Source organism: Sander lucioperca, chromosome 3 (genome assembly GCF_008315115.2).
Source record: "Sander lucioperca isolate FBNREF2018 chromosome 3, SLUC_FBN_1.2, whole genome shotgun sequence".
Classification (NCBI taxonomy): Eukaryota; Metazoa; Chordata; class Actinopteri; order Perciformes; family Percidae; genus Sander; species Sander lucioperca.
Window position 1 is genome coordinate 44,068,655 of NC_050175.1, and position 14,694 is coordinate 44,083,348.

The following is a 14,694-nucleotide window of genomic DNA, read 5'->3' on the forward strand; positions in this document are numbered from 1 at the left end:
AGCTCGCCGACAAGCCGACCTTGACAGCGAATTGGATAAATAAACCTTCAATTTAGCCGCTCTCCTCCACTCCTTCCCCAGCACAGCTCGTCGGCTCAGGCAGCGAGTCCCACCGGGAGCCTTCACCTATCCATATCGTTCAGCCCACGCTCAGCACGGCTCGGCTCTCCCTCCCTCTCTGCTGGCCTGTCTCGTGGAGCTGCCCTCAGCGCTGTGACAAACACGGCCTTAAAGATAAGCTAATAGCCCCCTTGCGCTCCAGTCAAAGTCAATCCTCGCCGCACGTCGGAAATTTAATGCCAATTCCATCTCTCAACTCCGTCCATCCCATTTCCGCAGACCGACACCATACCCTACCGCCTCTGTCTCTGCTTGCCTCCGTCAAACCCGCTCGCGAGACACAAACACATAGGGCAACGCAGACATGCACTGACATGCATGCAAACACACACACTTCTCCATACCTATCAGATGGGCTTCCCAGGGGAGAGGCAAGGAGTGAGAGCACTACTCCATAACGGGTAATGACATGGCATTTAATGATACTGTCCAAAATGATCCGGGCCTTTGCCGACATCTACCGCTGCTCTGCATGGAGGCCGTGCAGCCGTGGAGAGCCAGATAAGCTTGGCTGGGCCTGCTCTATGTGTGTGTGTGTGTGTGTGTGTGTGTGTGTGTGTGTGTGTGTGTGTGTGTGTGTGTGTTGGTGTGTTTGCGGTTTCCTAACATGGCAGACGCAATACTGTATCTTTCACTCGTCCTGTCGCCTGATAGGGTGTGACATATGCCGCCGCCACCGCACACTGCCATCATTCCTCCCATCGCCTCACCTCTCCAACCCCTATCTCCTCTTTTCTCATTTAATTTGTTCTCCTTTTTCCTTCTTCTTTCTTATTTGTAAAAAAAGGGTTTTCTTCAAGCTAAGTAAAAGAATGCATCACTTCTGTGTGTGTGTGTGTGTGTGGGTTGTGTACAGTATGTAGCAGGGCTGTAGTATTGACTCCGGACTCAAGACGTTTTTCTGTTGTCTCTGACTTGTCCTGGAATTCGTTAGTATTTGGACTTGTATTTGTCTCGGACTTGGCCTTTGGACTCGCCAAATATTTGGGTTGGTCTTGAACGAGTCCAGCACTATATACTTTTTTTCTATATTTACTTTCTCCTTCAAAACAAAACCATTGATGAAGCCCTCTTGTTCCAAAAAAAGGAATTGGTTTATTTCAAAATCTATCTAGAACGGACATTGGCATTGGCCCACGGCATATGCTTGGCTGCGTCATATACCTCAATCATCAAGCATCAATCGTTTTCATTTTGACCTCAGACACAATTTGGACTCGGTCTCGACTAGGTTTTGGACTTGTCTTGGACTCGACAAAGGTGGACTTGACTACAGCCCTGGTTTGTAGTGTGTATGGGTGACACAGGAAAGAAAAGGAGACATGTTATGAGGTTGAGAAAGACACAGGAAATCTCAATTGTATGGACAGCCCTTTGCTGTGGTGTGATAGGCACTGGCTGTCGCTTCAGTTCACATTTCCAGCCTTCAACCTGATCTGAAAGCTGCAGCAGACACCATATTATCTGATCCACCACTCGAGAGAGATTCAACAGACAAAGTGCATGTGGTTCCACCTAAGAGTGAGTTGACACAAAGGGGCAATATCACACTGCACTGATTCTCTGGAAGGGTGATACATGGTAGTGAAAGCAGAATCATTCAACAATGGAACTATCATTAGGGTCTACAGTGTTAATCCAGTACTGGTGCTGATTGGTCTCATGAATCAGTTGTCAATCTTAGTGTGTTTGTGTGTCTTGCTCTTGGAGGACAAGAATTGCTAAATCCATTATGGAAATGACTTCAATCAATCAGAATCAATTGAATGATTTCAATCAATCACATATTTTACATAATGAAGTGCAATTGTTTTTATTGTATAAATATCCCACAGAAAGTGCTGCATTTTTTAAATCTTATTTCATGCTTTTATACTACTTAGAGTCTGACTCTGAAGAAAGTCCAGCTTCATGAAGTTCAGCCAGTGCTGAGATAACCCCGTTGCTAACTTCAGTTGCTTGCTAGACGTGCAAATCACATCGGGGCTACAGCTGCCCTGCATGGGTCAAGTTTTGACCCGTTACCCGCGAGCAACCTTTGAAACCATTCTGGACCTGATCAGAGTAAAAGACACAAACCTGATGTTTTACCTGTGATAAAAGCGGCTCACAGTGGGCTGCTGGCTTAGAGGCAGTGTAGGCTCATGATGCCAGTCTACTGTAGAGGTACATACATGCAGGGGAGATATATAAATCACAAAAAAATAAAGCACTTCTTGCAGTGCAGGTGGTAACACAGAAATGACGTTGTCTACCAATAAGTACAGAGAAGTACTGAAACACATCTGTGTCTGCATTTGCTTGACTTTGCATACCTGCGTACGTAGGCTTGGTGCTTTTCAGACTGTGTGTGTGCGCATAGTCTGTATGCATGTGTGTCACACACTTGCCTGTTTCTGACAGCCATAATGACACCTCGGGGTGTTGAAAGTAAAACACAACCTCCAGCTAAAGCCAGTCTGGCTGTGATAATAGGTGGCTTGCTCCAAGCGCACTGACAGACGCAGGATAAATCCATGTGGGCAATTCAATCAGGTAATAATTAGACTGAACCTACAATGCCAGGTAATAAGTGTTTAGGTGGAGCTAACAGCTACCTTTCTACACCTCAGCTGCTTTCATCCTCGAGCAGGTTAAGTGCAGCTTACTGTAAAGCGGTGTTCAGACAGGAAACAGTGATCTTGTGCGGCGGTGTGGGAGTGTCACTGAAATGGCACATTGGTGTGACTCCCCCCCCCTACAATGTAGCCTCAATTACAGTTTTCTGTCAGGATGTTTGTAGATCTGGACGTTTCCGAACGCACTTGAATGCAGCTTCATTTTACAGAGAAAGAGAGAATGAAAAGAGACGGAGGGACTGAGGAAACCGTCAGCTGTTCCAGAAACTCCTGGCCAGTTCAGTGCTTGTGTTTCGTTTTTTACCCTCAAAGTTTTTTTTAACTTTGTTGTGGCAGCGATAGAGGCAGTGATGTTTCCTGTTCACTGTATGGGACTCTTACACTGCCTCAAAACCCATTGACAAGTCTGATCGCGGTTTACGTGATCAGGTTGCGTTTCACAAAACGTTCACTCCATCACAACTTTTCGCCACAGGCCGCTGCATCTTTTTTCGTCCCCCCCCCTCTCTAGTCTATATCCTTGATGTTCCACTTCCGGGATTGCTCCGTTGCCGCCGGAAAATCCGCCGGATTTCATTAATTTAGGCCGGATATCCGTTGCCTTGGGCTTCCTTTGTTTTGGGATTTTAAACTCCGGTGGATTTCTGAGGACTATGGTTAACTGCTCCTCAGATCTCTGCAGGGTAAATCCAGACAGCTAGCTAGACTATCTGTCCAATCTGAGTTTTCTGTTGCATGACCAGTGTTGGGCAAGTTACTTCCAAAATGTAATACATTATAGATTACTAGTTACTGTCATTTGAGAGTAATTAGTTATATTACAATATTACTGTCTCTGAATTGTAATGCGTTACACTACTTTTGCATTACTTTTGAGTTACTTTCACCAAAATAACAGTAGAAGTTTGATTTGGCAGCTAGCTTGTGAATTTCACCACCAGATCAATAAAGTCTCCTCTTTATCCACTTTAATACATCATAGATTATTCATATTTTGTATAATTAATATAAATATGCAAAGTAACTAAAGCTATACAAAATAGATAAGTAAAACGTATAATAGGCAAGTAGGAGAAAATGAAAATACTCAATTAAAAGTGCGGCATTGTTGTAAAATGTTTGTTTATAGCACTTGAATAAGAAATTCATGTTGTTTAGGTTAAAACACTCAGGAAACACACAGGAAATGTTCAATTATAGTGTGATTAAAACTCACTATTAACATTATTTACAGTACTTGATTTACAGCTGATTTGTGAAAAGGTAGCCTACACAACCTTATTTAACAGTAATTTAGTTTTACTGCGAACCGTCACAGGAAGTGCTTTTATTTTGAAGTAGGCTACACGGAAGTTGTCTGTTGTGTAGCCTACTCTTGCTAGCTTACTGAGATGCAACATGTCCGTCAGGCTCAAATTGTTCACTTTCTTGTTTGTAAAACTGCAACATATTGAACAGTAAATGGTCACAGTAAAAGACAAGCGCTTTTGGTCGTCATTCGAAGCCATTCCACTACAGGCAGAGTTACTCTCCACGGCTGATAAAAATGCAATGATATTTACGTGTAGCAAGCCTCAACATTAATTCCCGACATGTTCATATCCGTCAGCCGCTGACGTACCGTCACCTGTTGGGACATACATGCTGTCCGTACCGTCTCTGGTTCTGGTTCTGACCACGGGAACAGAAACAGGACAGCTCACTTCAACGCAGCGTAATAACTCCTGAAAATAATATCCATCTCGCAAATGTATCTGTCTCTGCAGTCATCTCAACCATCGAATACAGCGACAGGAAAATAATACGGCTTTTTTTTTTTTCCTGTGAAGAAATGTGTCGCGGTGTTGGTGAATTCTTAAAAAAAACAATGCACCACTAAATGTTGCGTTAAAATGCGTTGTAACTCGCGTTACTGAGATTGTAACGAGTATAATATTACCGAAATTTAATTAGTAATGCGTTATATTACTGCGTTACAGCAAAAAGGAATACATTACTGTAATTGCGTTACTTTTGTAACGCGTTACTCCCAACACTGCACGACTAAAACAACTTTTAAACGTACACGTTCCACCAAAAGAAGTTTCTTCCGAGCCTATTTTGCAGCGGCACCCCAGCTTTTCTCTGGTGCTTAGCACTGCCCAAGACGATTCTGATTGGTTTAAAGAAATGCCAATAAACCAGAGCTCGTTTTCCTCCCATCCCAAAGCGAGACTACCCCCCCTGCAGCAAACCCAGCGCAGCCTTAACTCACTACCTAAAAACCTGCGTTTGCACCGCACAGTGATGGCCGACACAGGCTGTGTGAAAGCAGCTTAAGAGGGAAAAGAGTGGAGAAAGCGGATATTGGTGTGTGTGTGTGTGTGTGTGTGTGTGTCTGTCTGCACAAAAGGTGTAGGCCTACTGGTGTGTGTCTGTGTCAAAGAATTGGCATTACTCCACATGACATTGATCAGAAGGTCCTATGTAAATACAGGCATAAACAAGAATTGTGTGTGTGTGTGTGTGTGTGTGTGTGTGTGTGTGCGTGTGCGTGTGTGTGTGTGTATCTCCAGAGTCTATGAAGCCCTGAGGGCAGCCTAGGGGCTCGCCTCCGGCATCTGTTCTTACACCGACAAGAGCAAGACACACTAAGACTGTACCCTGCAGCTGAGCTATCTACACAAACACACACGCACAGAGTGGGAGCCCAATAACCTTTTCAAAAATCATGCATGACGTTACAAACAATTACAGGGAGACAACCTGGCATGGCCTGCCAAGATACAGCAACACTCATCTTTGTCCTACAAGGCCGCTGCTTTTCAAAGACTGTAGGGCAAATTCGTGAGGAAAAATTATGTAAAATGAATCGCTGGGGTCAGGGACTGTCTTCTTCCTCTTCTCTCTTCCTACTGAATGCAACAAATATATAAAGGAAGCTGGTGGGGGGGTCTGTCTTGTTTGTTTGTTGTTGTTTAAAAATGAAATGTAAGATATAGCCCCCATCCCCACTCCAATAATTTGCAGACTGTTCCAACATGAAAACAAGTTGTGCTTTTACCAAAAAATCCATTCATGCAGATTTCAATAGGCAGTGTTTGACAGCTAACTAACAATATTTGAATATAGCCAATTTATTTCAAAAGCCCCCTTGCCGCTCTGATGTTTATATCAGATGGACAAATAACTGTAGCGGGATTGTATTAGAAATGCAAGCAGCCGGCCCGAGCATCACAAATCAGCCTCCTCTTCTCTCTTTCTCTCTCACTCCCAGTGTCCCTCTCTCTCTTTCACGTTGCCATCACTCACGAGGCTGAGCAGATATATTACAGTCAGAATTACTGGGTGGCTGACACAAATGAGCGGGGCCTGGGAACCTGCAGTAAACTAATTACAGCCTTGGCCTCTGTTCTTAAAGCTGAGGCAACACTGCACTACGCCCGCTACTGTTGTTACAGTACCAGCCCTTTTGCTGAACCTCTGATTCCTGTGTGTGTGTGTGTGTGTGTGTGTGTGTGTGTGTGTGTGTGTGTGTGTGTGTGTGTGTGTGTGTGTGTATGCATTGTGAAGTGGCGGGGGCTGGAGGTAGGGTGTATGCATGTAGGACTTGACTTATAGACCTTTAAAGTCGCACTTAAAGCTCAGAAATCAATACCGCACTTATCATCGTATCATTTTGTATAATTATTATATATTCATCGGACTTCAATCAAGTCTGCCAACAGCCAAGTGAAGACAACATTAAAAAGGTGTTGTATGAATAATAAGTCAGACGATCAGACAGGTTGTAAACAAATGGCTCAACCAACATTATCTAAACAAGTGGTTTCCAAACATCGTCTCCTCTTTTAATAAGAAAATGGCCAATTATTTTCCAGTAATTATTGAAAACGGAAAACAGAAAAAGTTCTCAGTATTGTTTTGTCTTCCTTTCTATCCTTTAAATCATCTTGACTCTTCAGATGTCTGTTGCAGTGCCTGTTTGGGTTCTGACCCAAACGGCATTTAGATTAGATTATACTCTAAAACCCTCAAATGAACAACAGATCGACAAAAATCTTTTTAGGTGGATAGGCTCCTCCTTAAGGCAGAATAACCGAACATTCTTAAATGTAGGAAAAAAGTATTTCTTTGACACAAAAACTCACTTTGCCAAAACCACATAGCAATTAGAAATGAAATGGCATTGGATGACTAAAACTGTTGAGTTAAATCCGACCACACTGTACTAAAATAACCTCTCTGGTAATATGTATGTCTAATAATGATGATAATAATGTAACCCAGATATGGGTTTGTCCCTCCTTCCTCTCTCGCTGCTTCCTCAGTTCCTCCCTGTCAGCGCTTGCTAGTTCAGCTGGGGTTGGTTTCTCTGCCCCTTTTCTTAATTGCCGTTAAAGATGCCCAAGGCCCAAGGCCCCAGCAACACAAACACACACACACACACACACACACACACACACACACATACACACAGTGACTCGCCGCTGCTTTACAGTGGCAGTGGAGAGTGGCTGACGTGTGGGAAAATTAGCCTATGGTGTAGAGAAAGAAAAGAAAAAAACGCCTCTGAAGCAGTCCTTTGCGTGTTAAGAACTGCAATCATGGCGAATATTCTGCTCTTAATTACTGCCTGTTTACTCTGCCCTCCCCCAGCTTTTAACCACCCCTACCAGCCACCAGCCCACCCCATTCTTAGCCCCATTTTCTACTTTCTCACCCCTCACCTCCCTCTCTTCCTGCTAAACGACCCTTGGGCGAACAGATACGACTCTAACAAAAAGCAAAGTTTTACCCAAAAAAGGAGGTGGGAAGGTGAGTGGGTGGAGGTACAGGTATGGAGGGCATGCTGCTCCCTGGTTTTACCTTTGATGTGAGTCCATTAACAATACAGTGACTCATATTATACAGCTCATCCCCAATAATCAGCTTCTTCTTCCTCCTTCTAGACACACTGCCTTGCACGCACGCTCACACACACACACACACACACACACACACACACACATACACGTGTGTTTCACTATCTTTGTGGGGACCTGCCATTGACATAATGCATTCCCTGGCCCCTTATCCTAACCTTAACCATCACAACTAAATGCCTAACCTTAACCCTTACCCTCACCATAACCTAATTCTAACCCTAATCCTAAAACCAAGTCTTAACCCTCAAACAGCCCTTTAGCTGTGCAGACCCCACAAGTATTCCCCGGTTTTTGGACCCCACGAATATAGTAAAACAAGCGCACACACACACACACACACACACACACACACACACACACACACACACACACACACACACACACACCCTTACCCAAATCAATCTTGTGGCACCTTGCTGGTCTCTTGACCAGGTCACCCGTCTGACACATTAACTTGCACCGTGAAGAGTAGTGGTAGAGCAGTGATCACTGGTTGGGGACTGGCAGATCTGTGCTTGGGCGTCAAAAGTGCATTCAAAACCCCGGAACCGATTTCCCCATGCATTTGTGTCATATAGACTGACATGACCAAAATGTTTGAAAGTGGTCCAGTATTTAGCGAGAACGCAGTCACCGGCCGCCATGAACTGGGCTGCAATGTAACCCAATGGGGCAATTGTGCGTGCTCGATTTTTGTCGACTAAAAGTGATTGTTTTTACCAAATGCATGGGGAAATAGGGTCCAGGTTGAAAAACAACCTGAAATTACCGTTTAACCAAGACATCACTACTTATGGCACAGTCAGACCAAAATCCCAAATTCACTCGTGTGGTTCGGCCAAAAGCAGGAGGGGACAGAAAATAGCATGGGTAGGGATGTAAACATAACCTGAAGGACAACTGCAGTCCACAAAATTGTTAATTATACAGGATTTTTCAAATAGTTTACTGTCAGTAACCGCTGCTTGTCATAATCCTGAGTTTTGTTTAGTCTGTTTTCTGTTTTACTTTGAAGGGTCACTCCTCATGTGTCATGTCTTCCTGCCTTGTGTGTTTTCCCGCTTTTGTGATTGGTTGTCCTGCCCTGATGTGTTTCACCTGTTCATCAGCCCTCATGTCACCTGTCCCTCGTTACCATCATCGTTGTCTTGTGTATTTAGTCTGTGTGCGCCGTTTGTCTAGTGTCAGATCGTCTTGTCCATTTCTAGCGCTCAGTTTCCCTGTGTTTCTGGTTTTACAGTGGATGTACTTCAGTTCTCTGCCTATTTTTGGACTTTGAGCTTTTTCTTAATTAAATAATTGAACTCCACCTGCTTGCTGCTTATCTGCTCTTCCTTCCTAAAGTTGTGACACTTGTATTATTCTGTGGTGCAGTGATAAAACAAGAATATTTCCTGACTGAGAGGTCCCTCAAACCTGGCTGGATATTGGAGAGCACTGCAATTTTGTGTGTCAATGTTCAATCAAATTTAACTCTGCGCAAAGGCAGAGGCCAATGGGTCTCACCCCGTTCCACATCATAATAATTTATATATCATACAGATATCGGCCAATGTTAGGTAAAGCAGTCCCACCCTGGCAAAATAAGAAATGATTTACTGATTGTTAAGTGCCCACTTGCTGCAATGCTACAAATTGCCTACCTTAAGTAAAGTAGCAAAACGTGGGTTTGATGTCCTCTGATAGCAGCAAAAACTGACCCACACCACCCTATAACAAAAGCGGCCCCATCTGCCCAGGTCATGCCCCACGTGCCCGTCATGCCCTATGTGCCGGTCATGCCCCTGTCCTACCAGCTGACCACGGCCATCGTGAAGTCAGGGAACGGAGTGTCCTGAGGAATCTGATTTGTTTGTTGGTATGGACGTTAGAATATGTAAAGTGAGACTCCACTGGTGAACAGGAAGAAAAGTCATCCTATCAGAGTAAAATGCCTATAATACTCAGGTTAGGTCGGATTTAATGCAAAAATGCATACAATATAACAATCAAATATTTCTGCTTGTCTAAAACACATAACCTTTGCATATTCTTTAAACCTGTGATGCTTTATACAGTAATTTTATCTATATTAATACAAATAAATCAGTTTATCAGGAAAGTAAACCAACATGTGTGGCCATTTAGTGTGTGTTTTCTCTTAACACTCAGTTTCTCCGTCTCAGTTTTGGATGGTGGGTGGTTAGGTGGGGGTGGGGTTAGAAATATTTCCCTGTCCCCCAGTGTGCGCAATGCTGTATTAAAGCCATATTTCCCATCACACTTGGCAGATATATGGAGTGTCTTAAACAATATGAACTATGTGTTAAGAAATAAATTGCTTACACCACTAGAATTCTTACAGGAACACTTCAATCCAGACCCCCAAGACCATCCAGATCATTATTTCTTGCACATTTTCCCCAGCGCAAGCAGACATGGGTACTGATTGTAATAAAACACACTGTGTGGAGGTGGGGGGGTTGTGGGAAGGCTACCATGACAGTGACAGCGCTGTATGCCATTCATCTTCTTCATTTACACTCCAGGATTTCAGTGCTCTCAGCAGTGGCTGTATTCAACATGCAGGTTTCAAGTCAACGTTGTTTTATTTTGGAAGTGGTTAATTTTACAAATTGTAGCCATATTTTCCATTTCCAGCTGTCTTTCTGTGTGTGTGTGTGTGTGTGTGTGTGTGTGTGTGTGTGTGTGAGAGAGAGAGAGAGAGAGAGACTATGAGTACCTACTATCGTGAGTTCAGTCACAAGTTGCTGAGATGGGAAGCACAGAGGCCCATTTTGTGTGTGTGTGTGTGTGTGTGTGTGTGTGTGTGTGTGTGTGTGGAAGAGAGCAGCATGCTTTCTCAGTGTTAACATGCCTGACGCATAAATCTACTCAACGAGCCATGGGTAGTAGCCGAACCTGGAAGACACACACCCACTGTACACAGTTACATTTAACACATCCTCTCCCTCTGCCCTACTTGTTTAGGCTCTTCCCTGGTTAAGGGGGCTTTCACACTTGCCTCATTTAGTTCAGTTGAATGAAGTTAATTTCCCCCCTTGGTGCGGTCGGTTTGCACTCGGATGCGCACCAAAAGCAGACCAAACAAGCGGAGATCTCAGTACGCCTCCAATCGAACTCCGGAGCAGATCGTTTGTGGTGAGAACGTGATCCGACCTCGAACCGCACCGACTGTGTACTCTGCAAGTCTGAAATAAATGTCTCCTTTTGTCAGGTGTGCTTTGCAATCCGTGATGCAGCAGAGCAGCAAACTGTAGAAGCTGGCAATGTTTCTCTTACAGAAATAGACTAGACAGATGGCGTCAGAGCAGAGCAGAAACTCTTGAAACTCTGATTATTTAAATGAAATGAGCTGGTTTTACCAAGGAGATGCAATAAATAGTCACTAGTCCAGAAGACAGGACTTTCTTCATGTATTTATTTTCTTTCTCCCGCCCCAGACACATCTGACCCATAAGTGGAGTGAACGTTCTTGCGTGGTTTGTAAGGACGCGTTTTGGTACGCTTGGATTTTTCCAGGTGTGAAACTAAACCAAACCAAGGGCAAATCGCTCCAAGTTTACAAATAAAAAAAAAAAATCAACTGATTTGGACCAGAGAAAATGAACTACAGGTGTTCTCCATACTTGTTTTCCATACTCTGTGCTATAAAGTATGGGCTGCTCAGTGCGGGCAACATATTTTTATTTATTTGATTCCAGCTCTTGAGCCCTCTTGCCACTTTATTTGAAAGTGTCTAATTTTACCACAGCGGTCAGTGGGGAAATTAGACAAGAGAAACTCACTGGAAGTGCACCATCTGCATTTTTACATTTAACAGCCCAAGGATGATGATTTATATAGTGCATGAAAGCTCAGCTACTACACTCAAACGTCATCCTAAAGTGAGCCGCATGCTACCTGTACACACCGCAGGGGTATTCTAAATTTACCCTGAGATACACATAAACTACCGCAGACTTCCCTGGACTGGACTGATTGGCACTGTTTGACTCCCTTACCGGCTATATTAGCCACCTGCCCATTTTGCTAGATTGCCTGTATGGTCAATACACCACGCTGTCTTTTTGTCTGTATGGACAGTTTTCAACTTTAACTTGAACTTTTCTTCAAGTCTTTTACTAGTGTCTATGTTTAGTTAAGTAATGATTATTCTATTTTTGATATATTGTGTAGCCTGTTGTACTTGAATAGATATAGAATTTGCACTGGCAATGTACTTGCACTGACACTCTCTTGCACTATGATACCATTGCACCTTTCTGCATTTTTTTCCACACCGCTCCTTTAAACATGCTAAAATCTAACTTTACTGTAAGGGCACACTATTGATATCTTCCTTTTGTATTTTTGTAGTATGTATTTGTGCGTAGATGTCATATGTCTGTGTGCCTATGTGTATGTATGATGTGTATAAGCTATTAGACACCTCCATTTCCTTCTGAATAAGTAAAGTCTGTCTGTCTGTCTGTCTGTCTGTCTGTCTGTCTGTCTGTCTGTCTGTCTGTTAGACACAGAAATAAGCTCCGTGGGGAAAAAAAGCAAGACAGAGGATGATGTATGACCTGAGAATAAGTTCCCAGGAGGAAATTAAATAAAATGTTCAGCCAGCTTGCCTTTGTTGTTAAGGCTTTTTTATTATTATTTGTAAATTCTTGTCTTTTCTCCACTTGAGCACTACATATGCTGTACAAACATTTGCAGATGTAACTTACTGTAGCTTACGTCCATCCATCCATCCATCCATCTTCGTCCGCTTATCTGGTGTCGGGTCGCGGGGGGAGCAGCTCCAGCAGATGTAGCTTATGTGCAAACCCCAAATTTGTGGATACTATTTGATGTCAATTTCTGAATTAATAGCTTTGTTTTTACCAAAGCAAACTGTATAGTCACACCAGTAGTTTGGACAAAAGTAAAAATGTATCAATTGTTAATGTTTTGTTTTGGTCCAGTTTGTGTTCTTTTATTATTTGTAAAAAAAACACTGTGGCTACAAGAGCTGTAAGCATGACCTCATATTTGGCATTTAGTTTTGGCAATTATATTCCAGCATCATCAGCGCATTATGGATCCACATGGGGAAATCAAATTTTTGTGGATGGAGTGATGTTTATTTATCATCTCTGATGTCACAAAGAGCCAACACAGAAATGACTCATTAACTATATTATATTAATTAATTATGCAGCCAGCAACTGGGCAGGTGTGTTTACAAGCAGATAGAAAAGAGAATCAAGATGCATTTTGTACTGTAATAGACACAGGGCTACAGTCACTGTATTCCATTCATTTTACTAAATGTAACTGCTGAATTACACGTAGCAGGATAAAAGCTTAATGCACACCTGTTTTAACTCCATTTCACTTTCTGGTGAATCAGGGGAAATCCCTACACTCACGTGCTAACATGTATAAGCGTTACCATGATTATGCATAACTTTGTATGTTAATCAGATGGTTTTAAACTTTGTTTATTCTCCCATACAGTTGTGCGTACACATCATAGATAATTTAGCCCTCTCCCTTTACACCCTAAAGATGTGTGTGGGGTTCTACGCCTTTGATGGGCAGACAGGATAATCCATCAATTAAAGGGCTCGTCCGGGATTTGAACCCGGGACCTCTCGCACCCGAAGCGAGAATCATACCCCTAGACCAACGAGCCATGCTTGGTCACCTGGCACATGCACAGGTACAGGTTATTGTTGTCCACATTTAAGCTGTTTTTAATGGATTATCAGCATGTTTAAGAGGTTTTTAAGGGCAACAAATGGAAAAGACATACTTTGTTTCTCTGCACGTTGATCTGCCCCAGATGTGGTCCAATGGGGAAGGACGCTAGCCGGCAACCAGGAGACGCGGGTTCAAACCCCACCTCAGGTATGCCGCACAGGAATGTTTGTGATGAATGGATGTGGTTTCGCTTGTCTGAGTTGATTTCAACTTGCCAATTTCCAACAACAATTTCATCTTCTGAATTTCCAACATCGATTTCAACTTGGGAATTTCCATTAAAAAAAAATGTATCACTTTACATTTGTTTTAGTCTGCAGGCTGTTCAGCAAAACGTTTTAAAGTATTAACATATTTTAAAGTGTAAACCCCCTTAATATATACAGAATAACATCACAGGTAACTACTACTGACTACTGTCATGTGACCTTCAACACAGAAAGAGAGATGATTCATTTTTACGAGACCTTCCCCGAAAGCGCTTGCTTCCAGAGTGTTCAGTTGTGTTTCTTAGCAGTGAAAAATGCAGTATACTGTAAAAGTTGCTTAATTCTGATTCTAATAATTCTATTTAAGATGAGGCCCTACCCCAAGGCTCCAGACCAGAGAGTGAAGGAGAGCATGTGGAGCACCATGCAATAAATCAGACAGCTACATAATGAGGCTGGTGAGTGTTCGAGAGTTACTATAAAAGAGCCATGTCAGTAAAAGTGTGATAAGGGGAAAGATAGATGCTATGGACAAAAGTATTCTTAATTAAAAAGGTACATTATAGAACTTATTCAGAATTATATTATAAGGTTTCTTTTGGAGACAGTTCCATCTTCTAAGTCTCTGCTGAACTTGCACTTACCTCTATAGTGTTATAAATAAAAAGATAGATCTTGCCTTGATCGCAAAAATAGCAATGCTTTCATTATTTGAACACTTAACAACAATGCCTTAAAAGAACTCTAAGACATTCTCTTAATTGTATTTTATAGATGGCGAGCTAAAGTATTAGCCCAGAGCCAACGTGGTCTCACGCCAGTTCCTGAAATGGTCACGTTATTTTGATTTATTGGTTTGTGTACAGGTCACGATTTTCGAACGTGACCATTTCACAAACTGCCATGACACTGGGCTGCTCTGGGGGACAACAACGGGGAAATGAAACGCCACACGCCAGCGACAACAACAGGACGGACCGCCATACGCGGGACGCAATCCCCGGGTGCAGGGACACGATCCGCGGTCTCTGTGGCATGCAACAACGGGGAAATGAAACGCCACAACGGGACGGTTGTGGTTAGGAAAAGAAGAACGGGGAAAGG

The 14,694-nt window shown here is 43.0% G+C and overlaps 1 non-coding gene across 1 annotated transcript; it reads right to left on the reverse strand.

Annotated features, from left to right (window-relative positions):
• Positions 1–13,241: 13,241 nt before the first annotated feature.
• trnap-cgg lies at positions 13,242–13,313 on the reverse strand. Its single transcript has one exon. It is a non-coding gene; the product is annotated as a tRNA-Pro (tRNA).
• Between the last annotated feature and the right edge of the window lie 1,381 nt (positions 13,314–14,694).